This window comes from Orbicella franksi, chromosome 10 (assembly GCF_964199315.1).
Source record: "Orbicella franksi chromosome 10, jaOrbFran1.1, whole genome shotgun sequence".
Taxonomy (NCBI): Eukaryota; Metazoa; Cnidaria; class Anthozoa; order Scleractinia; family Merulinidae; genus Orbicella; species Orbicella franksi.
Window position 1 is genome coordinate 1,593,331 of NC_138154.1, and position 15,222 is coordinate 1,608,552.

Consider the following 15,222-nt stretch of genomic DNA (forward strand, 5'->3'; position numbering starts at 1 on the left):
CAATGAGTTTGTGCATATTTTTTTAACCCTTTCACCACCAAGTATTTCAGACGGAAAGTAGCCTGGACACTGGCACCTTTTGTGATTATTCCTTGAAATGCACAAGTTCGAAAAAAGTGCATTTTTCACATAGAAGAATGCATTTTTGTATAAAGCACACCATATATCGATTTATTCATCAGAAATTTTTCTTTCATTTAAGGTAAGTTATATGTCTATAGATACAACACTGACTGAATTACCACATTCTTAATTTAGTCAATATGAAAAACCACAGACTAATGGTATTGCTCTTCTAGGTTTGGGAGAGAGATGCACTTAACTGGTGGTATTTCTGCCTTTGAAGGGAGACAGAACATGTCTCTTTCAAATACAAGTGTCCTTGCCAAAAACAATCTAAATGAAGTCAATATAATTTGAACAGTTTTCAACCAGTACATGTAACTGTGATGCATTATAATTATGCCTTATCTGAAGTATGATAGGAAATGTCTTTGATGATCAATCCTTGCCCTATTTTATCCACAGCAAAAGAAATGCAATAAAAACGATTTTTACCACAGCATTGCTCAGTTTTTGTCTATCTGCAGTATTTGTTCTGTAAGTCTAAAGCCATTATTGCAACCTTGAATGATAATCAAAAAAACAGTTAGAGCCCTCCTTTCCAATACAAAGATAAACATTACACTTCATGCACTTGAAGGTGCTCTTCTTGTCTTTGAATGGACAGTCCTTTCTAACTCCTCTGTTCATCCTCATAAATTCCTGCTGATTCTTCAAGCACACAGCACACCGGTGATCGTTGCCATCACCACGACAAAGAATATGCTCGCCTACACCATCCATTCTTTCTGGGTACTCATTCGAGCTTTGCCTCCTTTTGTGGCTGTTCTCAGGGGTTGTGAGAAAAGCTCCAATTAACTGAATGCACAGTTCCTGTTTGAAGCTAAGAAGATGTCTCTTTCTGAGGCCATGACCTTGATGTGCCTGGTAATGGGATTCAATGATGTAGGCATTGAAGACACACATTTGAAGGAGCTTCACAAACATTCTCATGTACCACCTCATTTGCTTTTTAGACTTGTTCACAGAAGTCATTTGATCATGTAGGTCCACTCCCCCCCATGAACTTGTTGTAGTCTTTGATGAGGTATGGGCAAGATATGGTCACCTGTCTCCACTGTCCTCTTTCTTTTGCACTCCTAGTGACGGTAGCATCATCACCCTCTTCATCATCACCATCCTCATTGTCACAAACTCTGGGAGCTGGTCTGGGTACTGGAGAAGAATGTATGGTGCTCAGAGCAAAGATCACCTTTCTGTCCTTCCACTTCAATGCCAACATAGAGCCATTCCAACTAAGCCATGCAATATCACCCCTCTGTCTTGTTTGCACTGCTTTCAACTCATTTATAGGAAAGCCTTTGCGATTCCTCACAGTTCCACAACCGTACAAACCAATGTTTTTCATTGCAAGAAAAAGAATGGGTCTGGTATAAAGGTTGTCCTTATGTACCCGATGTGTGTTCTCTAAACCTTGCAAAAGGTTCAAAACAGCTTTACCTGTCTTTCCAAGGTTTCCAACATTCCTTTCATCACTGCCAACATAAACATCAAACTTCTTACAATAACCATTGGTACTGTCACACAACATAAACAATTTGATGCCATACCTCACTGGCTTATCAGGCATGCAGACCTTTATTTTTAATCGTCCCTTGAAAGGCACCATTCCTTCATCTACTGAAACACTTTCATGGCAGTTGTAGAGGTCAAAACATTTTTGAGTTATTGTTCTGGAGATATTTCGGATTTTGTAGAGCACATCTCTTGCTTCATCTTCTGTTTTCTCATGATCAGGATCCACAAAAGAAATATACTTCTTCAAATCAAAATAGCGTTTACGAGAGGAAAATATATTTCTTATACCAGGTGTATGAAAGACAGAAGTATTCCCACCTGAGAGAAAGTAGCACTCATCCCTCGGCACAACAAGCAGATCATTTGAGATGATGATCATTGCAAGAAGTGCCTTGATCTCTACCGCTGTTGTTTGTTTCCAGTCAACGGCCCATTTAGCAACAGCATTCTTGTTCATAAATCCAGTGATCATTTCAATTAACCCATTTTCCAAAAAAAGCTTAAAATATCCCAGTGCTGATTCCTAATGTCCAGTTCATATTTTCCGGTAATCGGATCGGAAAACCTTCGAATTCTCCTTCTTCCTCTTCATCTTCAGTGTCGAAAATTGCTTGCAGCAAATCTTCATCCTCAGAAAATTCGTCTTCACTCAATTGATCGTCCTCACTCAAAGACATTTAAAAATGGCAATGTGTAACGTTTGAAAAAATTCACGGTAACTCAAAATTTTCAGGTGAAACCATGTTTTTTCTTGCCTGGAGTTTGAGGAATTTTTCTGGGAACCCAATTGTAATAGGAAGACCCCCCTCCAATGAAATCTGCCTCGCTATGATCCCGAGTTGTCCGCAATGTTTTTTTCGCTAGATTTCCGGCGCATAGTGTTTGGGACACTTTTTCCTTGAGCCGGAAAACCGGCACGTGGTGGCGAAAGGGTTAAAGAGCGCATTTCAAAAAGAAAGAATATTTTGTGACACACCTTTTTCAGTTATTGTTTCAATTGTATATCGGCTATTGTCCAAATAATTATTTCTTATCTCTATATCACTGAAGTGTGGCTAGAACTGTTCACCCATCAATTTTCCCAATTGATTACACAGGAACTTTTTGTTCTTACTGGGGTCCCTTTATTTTTGACAGTACAATAGGAATGTTGGCAAGAAAAAAAATAAAATCAGTAGAGAGCAAGGAAGATAACATCAAAGTTAAACGGAACATCACGTATCTTAGTTGTCTGGCCGGCTTCATTACTCAAATGGCCAAGATTCTCCGTCATCTTTAAACTTCATTTCCGGCATGTAGCCACTACAGACTTTACTGTGTAGGATGCTAATCCTATTCCTAGGGTCGAAGGTTATTATCTATAACTATCCATTTGGTTTTGCTTCTACTTTTCACTAAGGCATTTGTTTAGTTTTATATACCGAACTGTATATATTCAACACAAGAACAATTTTCAACAGTTTATTAAATGTTATGCATTTCAGTGATAATACAATATTTTTCACTAATGAGTTATTTCTTACGCTCTCAAAAAAGGAAACAATTTCAGGTAGGTAAACAATATTCACTATTCTACAACTCAATCTTCTAACTTGCTATACAGATATCTTATAGCAACAAAGTAAAATTCAGCAAGGAAATGTTTTTCCATTTCTTTACATTGCAAAGCGATATTTTTTACAACTCCATGCTAACCTAAATAAAACAAGAAGCAATGTTACTTTAACTTATTTGCTGTATAAATTGAAGACACCAGTTTACTTTTAGTGTTTAAAGTTATTTTCAACTCACACACTGCCAAGAATGCAGCGATAATCTCAGAATTTGTGGAATTTGCCGCATTAATTTTGTTGTAAGACTCTCCTTGTTCATTATACAAATTTATGAAAGATTCCACTGGATCTTGAAGAACCCTTAAAAGAATATTATGTTCTCTGCCAATGAATACCCTACACTGAAGTATGTTTGATCTGCAGCTGTCCTGATTTGACTTAACACGCAAGAATCACAAATACCTAGATCTGACTGGAGATTGCTCAGTCTACGGCGATAACTGTTGCAAACTGCATAGCGTTGAATTTCTTGCACCCCAGCAATTCAATTGACAATTATAGTATTCAGTGAAAGAGACTCTTCATTTTCCATTAGCTGTGAAACAACTGTTATGTTCCACACATCCGATTTCACTGTAGTAATGATGGTGTCAAAATTACTTGATAAATGTTTCTTTCCTTGGAATGAGTGAACCCTTGCATTGACAATTTCGTATACTTGCCCTTCTTGGACTAAGGGAATATTTTTGTCCCATAAAGTAATTTTAATTGCACTGGTGTCATCTCCTATATTACAATCTAATTTCATTACTGACCGCTCCTGAACCTTAACTTCACTCTGCTCTGATCTGATATGTACTTTCCCGATAACTGAAACTAAATCTGAAATATTATCAATTTCACTGATTTTTATAAATCGTTTTGAAGGTGCCTTGTGATCAAATGGGCACTCTGAAATGCTCTCAATTTTAGTACGTTTATTACCGTATTTACCCATGTATAAGTCGACCTTTCAAGACCTAAAAATCAGTCTGAAAATTCGCCCTCGACTTATACATGGGTCAAAACTTGAGATCCAAGCATTAGTTAAATAATTAGCATAACAATTGTCTTTCAATGTTAGCAAACATGTAATAAATGGCAGCACAGTTGACAACGTACGTTCGCTTACATCAACATTTATCCACTAAATGTTAACCTGAATGTTGTAGATACTCACTGACTCAATTTTGTCATAAAGAACCGATATTTTTCCTGTAAATAAAGCTGTAAAGCCACTCGAAGAAAACATCTTTCGCGCATCGAACTTCTCTGCTTAGTAACCTGGGAGGATACGGTCTCGAGCACGCGCGAGGACTTCTGTTTGTTACGCGCGCATGTTCTGACAATCAAGTATGGTTGGTAAGTGGTTTTTTTTCTTGTTACGTGAGTGGACCAATTAAACTGCTGTTGGTAAGTTAGATGTTTGGTTTCTTACGAACATTGCTAGTGTTGGAAAGATCTTTTGTTTTTAGTTATGCATGAGGACCAATTAAAGTACTGTTGGTAAGTTCTTTTGTGTTGTTAGCTTTTAGTAACTAGACAAAGACCAATCAAAATGCTTCTTATCGATAGAAACAAACTCACTTGTTAGCGTGTTCGTCATTTCTAACAAGGTCTTGACCGCGTTGCATCAACTGTTTACGAAAATGTCTTCCAAACGAATGAAGTACACCGCGAAGTTTAAGTTGCAAGTTGTGAAGTTTGCTCAGGAATCGGACAACTGCGCAGCTAACCGAGAGTTTGGTGTCAATGAAAAGTTGGTTCATGACTGGCAAAAGCAAGTCGAGAAACTCAAGTGTATGCCCAAGAACAAGTGCAGCAACAGAGGAAAACAGTGCCAGTGGCCAGAACTGGAAGACAAGCTCGTCAACTGGATCGAAGATCAGCGGCAGTTTGGATACATCGTGACCCGCAACATGATCCGAATCAAGGCACTTGCAATGATTGACGAACTGAACATCACTGGCTTCCAGGCATCCAACAACTGGTGCACGCAATTTTTACATCGCAACAATCTAGCTCTTCGCCAGAAGACAAAGATTGCTCAGAAGCTGCCGGGAGACCTAGAGGAGAAGATTGTAAACTTTCATCGCTTTGTGCTGAACTGCAGAAGGAAAGCCAACTACGAACTTGTGAACATTGGCAATATGGACAAGACTGCTGTCTGGTTCGATATGCCTTCGGCCAGAACAGTCAGCACACAAGGAGAGAAAGCCGTCTCCATTAATACGACTGGCCACGAGAAGTCCCGCTTCACAGTCGTCCTTTCCTGCCTGGCCGATGGTACAAAGTTGAAGCCCATGATCATTTTCAAGTGAAAGACCAAGCCTAAAGAAAAGTTTCTGCCAGGTGTAGTTGTACATCATCATCCCAAGGGCTGGATGGATGCAGACGGCATGAAGCTGTGGATTCAGAAAGTCTGGAGTTCGCGACCTGGTGGTTTGCTGAGAAGAAGAAGCCTGCTTGTCTGGGACGCATTTAGGGCCCACCTTGCTGAGCCAGTGAAACGAGCGTTGCACCAGACAAACACGGATGTCGCAGTCATACCTGGCGGATTAACCAGCGTCCTCCAGCCGCTAGATGTCTGCCTGAATAAGGCATGCAAGGACCGAGTCCAAGAAAGATGGACAACCTGGATGGTGGAAGGAGAGAAGACCTTCACTCCGGCTGGAAATGTGAAGGCAGCTTCGTTGACAACTGTGGCTTCATGGGTCTTAGAAGCATAGCAAGATCTACCTGAGGAGATGGTCACACGATCGTTTAAGAAATGTGGAATTTCCAACTCTACTGATGGCACAGAGGATGACATGTGGGAAGAAGAAGAGGGTACTGTTCCAGACGAAGAAAGCGAAGACCAGGAAAGTGAAGACGAAGACGCGTATGATGATTGCCTCACAGAAGAAGAGGGGCAAAACTTGTTTGGCACGAGTAATGATGAGGAGGACTTTGACGGCTTTTAGCCAGCAGGGACTGTGCTTGCTTACAAAACGGCTCCTTTAGGAGCCACCAAATAAAACAAAAGTCAATGACCAACTGTAAAATTGTGTTTTAGTTGTTTTCTTATAATGTTCTACATGCAGGCGAATGCAAAATTTTCAAGTAATGGAAAGCCCAGGTAAGCAAGCCACGTGTAGCTTTAGTTTTATTTCAGTTACCAGTACTTGATGGATTTTGAGGCTTGGCTACCAAGTTCCCCAACTTTTTTTATTGAGTCGTTTTGGGAGAGTCCTGAGCTTCCTTGGTGTTTTGCCTGTCTTGTAAAGCCACTTCTTATCTCTTCACACTTAAAAAGGTTCGTTTGAAATCATCATGTGCGATTTTGTGAGAATTTTACAAAAATTATCTTCAAAAAGCCCGCATACACACATGTTGCTAAACTAGATAAAACGCTCATGTACGTCATAAGCTTACTAAAACTTTATGTTGAAACTTGCTGTGATTTGTTCACATATCCATAGTAGCTGAAAGAAAATTCAAAGAAATACAAAATAAGTTTTCCAAGAAATTCTTACCCGGAAATTAAGAAAATCTAGTTTTTGGCCTCAAAAATTGGGGGTCGACTTATACACGGGATCAACTAATACATGGGTAAGTATGGTAATGACAATTGTCATGTCATTGCTATTTTGCAATGATCTTTTCAATGAATAGTTGGAGAACCTAACACTCTTTTGTGTTTCGTCTTTTTGCTTCACCTGATTATAGAGACTCTTATCAAAGCACACTCCATCGCAGAAACCATTTGCACCTTGAAACTTAAAGTTGAAATATGTATAATTATTGTGGCTCGGCTTTACTGGCAAAGTATCATGAATATATCCAGAGATTGGAACTTTCTTTAGATGATCACATTCCTTTGTATCTCCATCAAACTGTTTATTCAGTTGACCTTCACTTAAAGATGCTGCAAAAAAAGAGAATAAGATTTCATATCATTCTTTTACTGGCTGTTTTAAAACTTGGATATTCTAAAGTGCTGGCAGTCTTTGATGTTTTAACCATTTGTCTTAAAGAAACTGAGCTAAATTGTTCCATGCTGCCACTCATTCTAGGCCTATCAGCAGACTGAGTTATTACTTTAGCATAATTTACTCAAATGACTATTTGCCAGCGCATTTGGTAATCACGGTTTTGGGTAATGTCATTAGTTGTTAGGCGAAGGCCTGTAGCTATTAACGGATCTGGGACATTAAAGTTTTACATCGCCGCCAATAAGGAGGGAACACTGCGTTAACTTGAAGGTTTAATATACGACAACTTGAATCAATGGCGAGCACATGGAACAGACTTAGTCCAGATGTGCCTGTGCAGCACTAACAACAGCTGGGTACAATGCAATAACAACACATGTTCACTATAATTGGTACTTGTTCAAAATAATTGGGACTAATTGGTGTTAGTGGTTATTGCTTGTTATCACGTTAGAGCCAATCAGGATCATGCATTTTTATGGCCCACAGAGTCAATAATGTTATCTGCTAACAGGGCAATTATAACCAATGAGTGGTTTGTTATTCAATAACAGGATAACAGAGAATAACAACTTTGTGTTAGGGGACAATATTAGTCAATTCCACCAATAACACGCTCACAGGATGCAAACATCTGCACAACCTGAGAAGATGCTGAAAACTTCAAATTTAGAGGAAAAGCAAAAGGGTGATAAGCTTTAGATGTAACCATTCACAAGTTTATGACATGATGCTTTGGTAAAATTATTTTGAATCATAAATATCATCCTGTTCATTCAATGTTTTTTTTCGATTTTAAATAAACCTGTTCTGTTGAAAAGAAAACTTTTTCAATTAGCGAAAATATCACTGGGAAAATAAAGTCCGTAGCTAAGAGAAAAGAATTATCGTGTTCTGGCTGTTAAGCGTGGCTGGAAAGGCAAGACCTTATCAGATAACACATTTCAAACATTCCTGCACGCAGTGCTATTACATAAACTTGACTTGTCTTTGGTCATCTTTCTTCTAATTGATCTACTTGCCATGTATTAAAACTATGCGACTTTGATATATTTGCGATGAGCAACTGGAATTATGTTTGATACAGTAATGACGAGTCTAAAAAAAATATATCAAAAGCTGTGTTTGTTTTGCTACTCACAACGTTAATATATAAGCATATCACATTACATGTACGTATGTTTGGAACAATAGATCATTGAACAAGCTCAAGAGATCATCGAGTCAGCCATTGCAGACCAATTAGAGACTTGTTAGTCGATAACAGGATAATGGTTTCCTCGTTAGTGGATAATGTTAGACAGAAATGACCAATAGCGCTAAAGGAACATGTCACGAGGCACCAGATTTTGTCCTTGAAGCGCAACGTAAACTTCCATCAAAATTATCTGCCCTTGTTTGGCTGGTGCCGATTTTTGCGGTTAAAACATTAGGTTTTAGTGGCTCTAAAGTGAATGTATGATCCCACTAGTTGTTAACTCGGGTCTGGTACTATTTTAAAATCATTTTAAACTTATTCTGTTTTGCGCCAAAATACGATCGTTTGCCACGAAATCCCCACTTTTTCCCTCGAATAAAGAGACATGCTTTTACTATTGGAAAAGTTGTCTCTCGTCTAAATACTCTCCACATATTCCAGCCGTGCGCAACAGCAATAACGCCAAAACAGATCGTAAAAACACAACTTTATTTGCTATCGTGTGCTCACTGGAGGCCGCACGGCCCATGACTCAAATATCTACAAAGGGAAAGTAAAATATGGTCACGAGAAAAATCTAGGCGAAAAACTAAGAGGGTACCAACGAGCATCCATAGGATGAAAAAACCTCGCCGCGCTCGCTGCGGTAATGCAGAGGAAAAACCCCAGCCCTATGGATAGAAACCCTCCAACCTGCTAGGCTCGGTCTTATTAAATTAAATTCCTAATGATTTCAAGACTGAAAGTAGGGACTGAACATTGTCTTTAACATAACCATCTTTGGCATTTTCACTCTGCCAACGACCGTGTCTCTTAAAAAGTCTATCAGCGATGCCTGCATTGGCAGCAGCTGTGGCTCCTCCAGCCCTGAGACTGTGAAGACTTATGCAGGAAACGTCAGTAATGTCTTTGAAAGCGTCCTTAACGATCTCCCTGGCTCTGCTGTAGCTTAAGCCTTGACGTCGAACTTTAGATGTACATCGAGGAGACAAGAGGGCTCTGAATAACGGTAAATCCTCACTAAGATCAATTTCAGCGGCAGCAATGTATTGCTCTAAAGCCTTTACAGGACAGGTTTCCAGGTCTGATCGCGCTATTGTTGTCCACGCCCCATCACGGTATTGGTCTGTCTTGGACGACTCTAAAAATATGGACACATAAGTAGGAAAAAACTTTATGTCACAAGCTCGAATAGAGCATAGCTCACTGAAACGAAAAAACCCAGCATATCCTATGAGACAAAGCTACTGTTCTCAAATCCGATAAGGAAGGAGACTTATCTGAAATCTTGGAGGATGCAAGCGCCCTCAGCATCTCGGGAGTGATGGGTTCTTTCTTCGATTTAGCCTTCCCCAGAATCCTTTGAGATGCGCTAACCATGGCAGAAACCATAGGATGCACCGAGACCTTGGGCAAACCGGCCAGCTGTTGGGCCCAGTCGATACTGTAAACAGCATTAAGAACTGGAGAAGGAGAATTAGCTTCCAGGATTAGGCACTGCAGGTAAACTGAAACTTGAAAGGGGTTGGCAGGCATGTGGCGAATACAATTAGACGACACCCAAAACTTCCAACGTCTAAAACCAGCCAGGTAAGTGCAAATAGTGCCATCAGCTCTGGAAGCGAGCACAGTTTCCTGGACTCGACTAACCAAGGGCTGGAGATGGTCGGGGATAGTGGCAAAGAATTCGGTCCACATCTCTGATTGAAACACATCTAAAATCAAAATAAAACTGACCAGCAAATTAGCAAAATAACAAAGAAAAACATGACGTGAACAAAAAGGTAATAGCAATACAAAAAAGACATAAACGGGCTCGAGAAAGAGCCCAAAAAATACGTCTCGGCTACACAAATAGCTACCCACTTTCGCCACAAAAGAGCTTCTATATATCGGGCACAGATCGTCCCATACTTCATGGTGGCACACAGCCCAACCATTTGGATACAGAAAGACCTTAATTCCCAGGGCGCAAAAAACAAAAGGGGGGCACAGATGGTCCCATTCATTCTCAAGGGCAAACAAAGGCCCCTAACATTTGGGCACAGATGGTCTCATACTTCATGTAGGCACACCGGCCCTAACATTTTAGATACAGAAGTTCCTGAATTTTTAGGGTGCAAAAAAGGCCCCATTCTTCGGGCACAGATGGTCCCACTCATACTCATGGGCAAGCAATCTCCCTAACAATATAAGCCCAGAACGTCTCATACTTTTCGGGGGTAAAAAACCTAAAGTTCAGGCACAGGTGATCCCATATTCCTAGGGAGCAAGAAAGGCCCTACCTACCAGGCACATGTGGTCCCATACATCTCGTGCACAAATAGGCCCTAGAATCTAGAGCTCAAAAGAACGAACCCTAAATTTTTGGCCCTGATAGAAATAAATGATAAATAAATAAACGAATAAATCACAAGAAAAAGAGAGTAAAAATAAAAATAAAATAAAAGCAAGTCACCTCCAGAAAAGAGCACCAAGAGGACGAATTAGCATAAAACCACTCCTAAATACCCTGTTCAAAACCCCTAGAGAGTTCATACCGACGAGAGAATATTTTTCCGCTAATTTCCAAACCGCGGAAAAATTCTACTCTCGTCTAAATACTCTCCACATATTCCAGCCGTGCGCACAGCAATAATGCCAAAACAGATCGTAAAAACACAACTTTATTTGCTATCGTGTGCTCACTGGAGGCCACACGGCCCCAAGAGTACAAAGAAAGAAAAAAAAGGACAACAAAACCATATAAAATACAAGAGGAAAAACTTTCAGACAAAATGGATTCTCAAAGCAAGCATCCTAAAGTTTAAATTCTCATTACCAAAGACGCTATTACATCTACCAGGAATGAAAGCTTCTTTTAAAGATGGAAGATCCATCCAGTCAACAATAAAATCGGAAAATTTATCGCCGCCGGCGCTAATCATTGGCCAGAAGGGAGCGGAATGCCACAGCGGAACAATAAGAGTCCCTGATGCCTTGCAGTTACGCATATGAAGTAACACTCGCGGAATAAGGCAAATACGCGGACATACATAATTGTTCTCCCCTGCCCAGTTCATAATGAATGAATCAATTCCTTCCGAGCCTGGATTCCAAAATCTAGAATTGAACCTCGGAAGTTTGGCATTTAAATAATTAGCAAAGCGATCGAAAGAGTGCGGACCCCAAACAATATCAATGTTTTGAAATGTATCCCACAAAAGACCCCAGTCATCGGGATCGTAAATGCGGCTGAGAAAATCGGCCTGGTCATTCTGAGATCTAGGGATCCATTCCATCTCGATCGAAATACCGCGATGACAACAAATGTTAAAAATCGACAAAGCTTCAGTCTGCAAATGACCTTTACTGCTGCCAGATGAAATGATCCTGGGAACATTCTGATGATCTGTAAACCATTTCACAGTCAATCCTGACAACTTGTCCAGTAAAGAAAGAAGAACAAATTTAACGGCCAAAATTTCTCGCAAAGTAGAACTGGTATGCATTTCCTTTTCGGACCAAGTGCCAGACACAAAATCCTGACCGCATTGAACGAAATAGCCACCAAAACCAGTGTCACTTGCGTCAGAATAAACAACGCCAACAGCACTTGACTTGGGCGACATAGGCTTGCCATTAATGGAGTCGATGTTGTTCTACCAAAATAAAAGCTCATTACGAATCTCAAGGGACACGTCCAAAGGCTGATCCCAGGAGGTTCTTTGCTCTAGGGCCGCATAACAATTTCTTGTCAACAATCTAGTAATATTACCGACAGCACACGACATAGAAATAATTTGCCCCGTAATTGAAGCAAGACCACGGGCTGAAAAACTACTTTTTTGAAGACAGGAAGCAATGGAGGATTTCAGCTTGAGAATACGCTCTTCGGGAATATGAATCAAACCGTGTTGGAAGTCCAAAACCGATCCCAAGAAGACTAACTTCTGGACAGGTTCCCAATTTGATTTTTCGTCATTAGCTGTAAAACCGGCCAAAGTCAGGTCCTTACGAACTTGAACACTAATGTTTTCGGCACTTTCGAAAGACAAATTTCCCCCGATGCCATCGTCTAGATACATCAAGGCTAAATGGCCGTGAGCCCTCCAGAACTTAACTAATTGACGTATGACTTTTGTAAAAATATACGGCGCTGAAGTTAAACCAAAAGGTAGCACTTTAAACTCGTAGAAATGCATTACGCCATCGACTGAAGGCCATTTGAACGACAGAAACTTCATATGTTCTTCACAAATGTCAATGTGATGATATGCCGATTTGAGGTCGAAGGAGAAGACAAACATCCCAGGCGAAAACATTTGAAGAACAGTTCTTAAATCTTCATACTTGACAGCTTTTTTGACAACAAATTTGTTTAAATGAGACAAATCTAAAATAAGTCTTAACTTCCCTGAAGACTGGACAGCGACGTGCAGCGGATTACAAAATTGAGGGTATTCCTGAACTTCCCTTACACAGCCACGTGCCATCAACTCTGAAATTGCCTCCCGAACAAAACTATCCCTACGAAGGGCGGAAGATCTATTTTCAATCGAAAACGGTAAAGGCGATTCCATAAAAAGAATCTTGTAACCATTCTGGATAATGTCTAGAACAAAGTCCAAAGCCTGGATAGTATCACGCCAAAATGTGAAGTTCGCATGCAGTTTTCCTTGAGTAAAGCTGGATGCCTCGATATCCTGTTCAAATTCGTACTGATCCAAAAAATTAAGGTTTTGATCCTGAAGACAACGGTTTGTCTTTGGTGGGGCACATATTGGCCCAGTGTCCTCGTTTACCACATCGAAAGCACATGTCAAGGCCTCTGAATGAGTTGTAAGGGTATCGACCTTGGGGACGAAAATAACTAGTAGCTGGAGGAAAAGAGCTAAACGTACCGCCAACTCTGGAGGCGCTAGAAGATGAAAGCGCAGAAGAGGAACCTTTAGGACTAGTTTTCCTCTTTTTCTCTTGCAGTGTTTTGATCTTAGCGGCAGCTCTTTTCTCGGCTTTTTTAATCTTCGAAGCGTCGGCCTCGTCGTCGGCCAAATCGTCGCAAACATACTCTTGCACTGTAGCCCAACCGAATTCAGATTTGTCGGCCAATTTAATAATTTTTTGCCTATTATTTAGCAAAGAAATACCTTGTTAAGCTCTTCCTTGGCTTTAGGAATATTTCCACCTTCCAGGGCTTTCAGGGCCAAATTACTCGTATTGGCCACTTTGCGGTTGAAACTAAACTGTTGCTCGTTTCCTTTCTTCTTGAAGACGTAATTGTTGGGCTGAAGATCCGTCACAATTTGAACCGCTAAATCAGACTGGGCTTGAAGCAGGTTGGTCTGAAGTCCTTGGATCTCGGAGTTAACGGCTGATAAAATTGCATTCTTCTGGGCATCTAAAACAGCACTCAGTTCTGGAGAAATAGAGGTGCTGGCTCCTGCTGAGTCTTCCATAAGGATGAGAGCAACACAAATAAAAGCGAGTCACCTCCAGAAAAGAGCACCAAGAGGACGAATTAGCATAAAACCACTCCTAAATACCCTGTTGAAAACCCCTAGAGAGTTCATACCGACGAGAGAATATTTTTCCGCTAATTTCCAAACCGCGGAAAAATTCTATTTTAAATAGATTAAACAATAAACAGTGGAAACATTAGCTTTTAGCAGCTCTGATGTGAATGTATCATCTCTATGATTGTTTACTTGGGTCTGGAACTTTTTAAACGCTAAAATCGTTTTAAAACTTGATTATTCCATTTTGCACCAAAATACGGTCATCTGTTGCGAGATCCGTGCTTTTTTCCTCAAATAAAAAGACATGGCCATGCTTTTGCTATTGGAAAAGGCGTTATTCAAATGTGTTTGTTCTGTTCTGAATTTGTTGATTAAGAGAAGTGCATGTCAATTTAACTATATATTAAACTCACCTCTGTTGTTTCGTGTGAAAGTGACCATGAAGCTCAAAGGAAGCCGAAGTCTCCTCTTATATAATCGATTTTTGCCTTTCAATGTTCCCATTCAGTCTTAAGTTCTCTGCCTCTTCGCACTTAATTATATTGTATTTTTCCTCTTAACTGTACTTTTTTGAGTTTCTGTTGGAAGTATTTCATTTGTTGACCATTGATAGGCAACCGATCCCAGACCCTCACGAGTTTGCATGCTGAACTGCAAAGCGAGAAAACAGTCCCATGGGTGGTAGGGTGAGTGTGAGAAAAGGCGGAGGAGCGTCGGGTGTCTTAAAGATGTTATTTACCAGTACAGTCCACTGAAATGTGACAAAATAGTTTTATTTCACACTCCAAATAAACTGTTCCTTTACTTGACATTTTTAGCTGTAAATTAAATACTTTTTATTTAAACTCGTGATTGGCACCGAAAAATTGTACATATGAAGCATATGGGTGCAACGTCAGTTGAGAATGATCCTTTATTGTTCTATTCATGTCTTGACGGCGATACTTTGAAAAGTGAATTAGGGGTGAGCCCCAAACCCATCGCATGGGAATTTGACCCAAGGTCAACGACAATAACATATTGCAAGTTCCGCTTTCAACTGCATTGTTGTCTAGATGTATACTTCAAACTGTTCAATGGAAATTATTTTTTTTAGAAATACTTGGATGAAAAGCTTGAAACCTGTCTTTGATTAACTTAATATTTTTTACATTGTATTTTGTAACACCTTCATCGGCTTTCATGACTTCAACATCGTGGCGGAAGATGAAAATGGCCTTAATGTCTTGTTTATCCTGGACTCGAGGCCAGATGAAAGCACCTTTTTTATTCTCTAAGAGAAAGTTGTTCCAACCTTATGAGAAAGAATTTTTCTACTG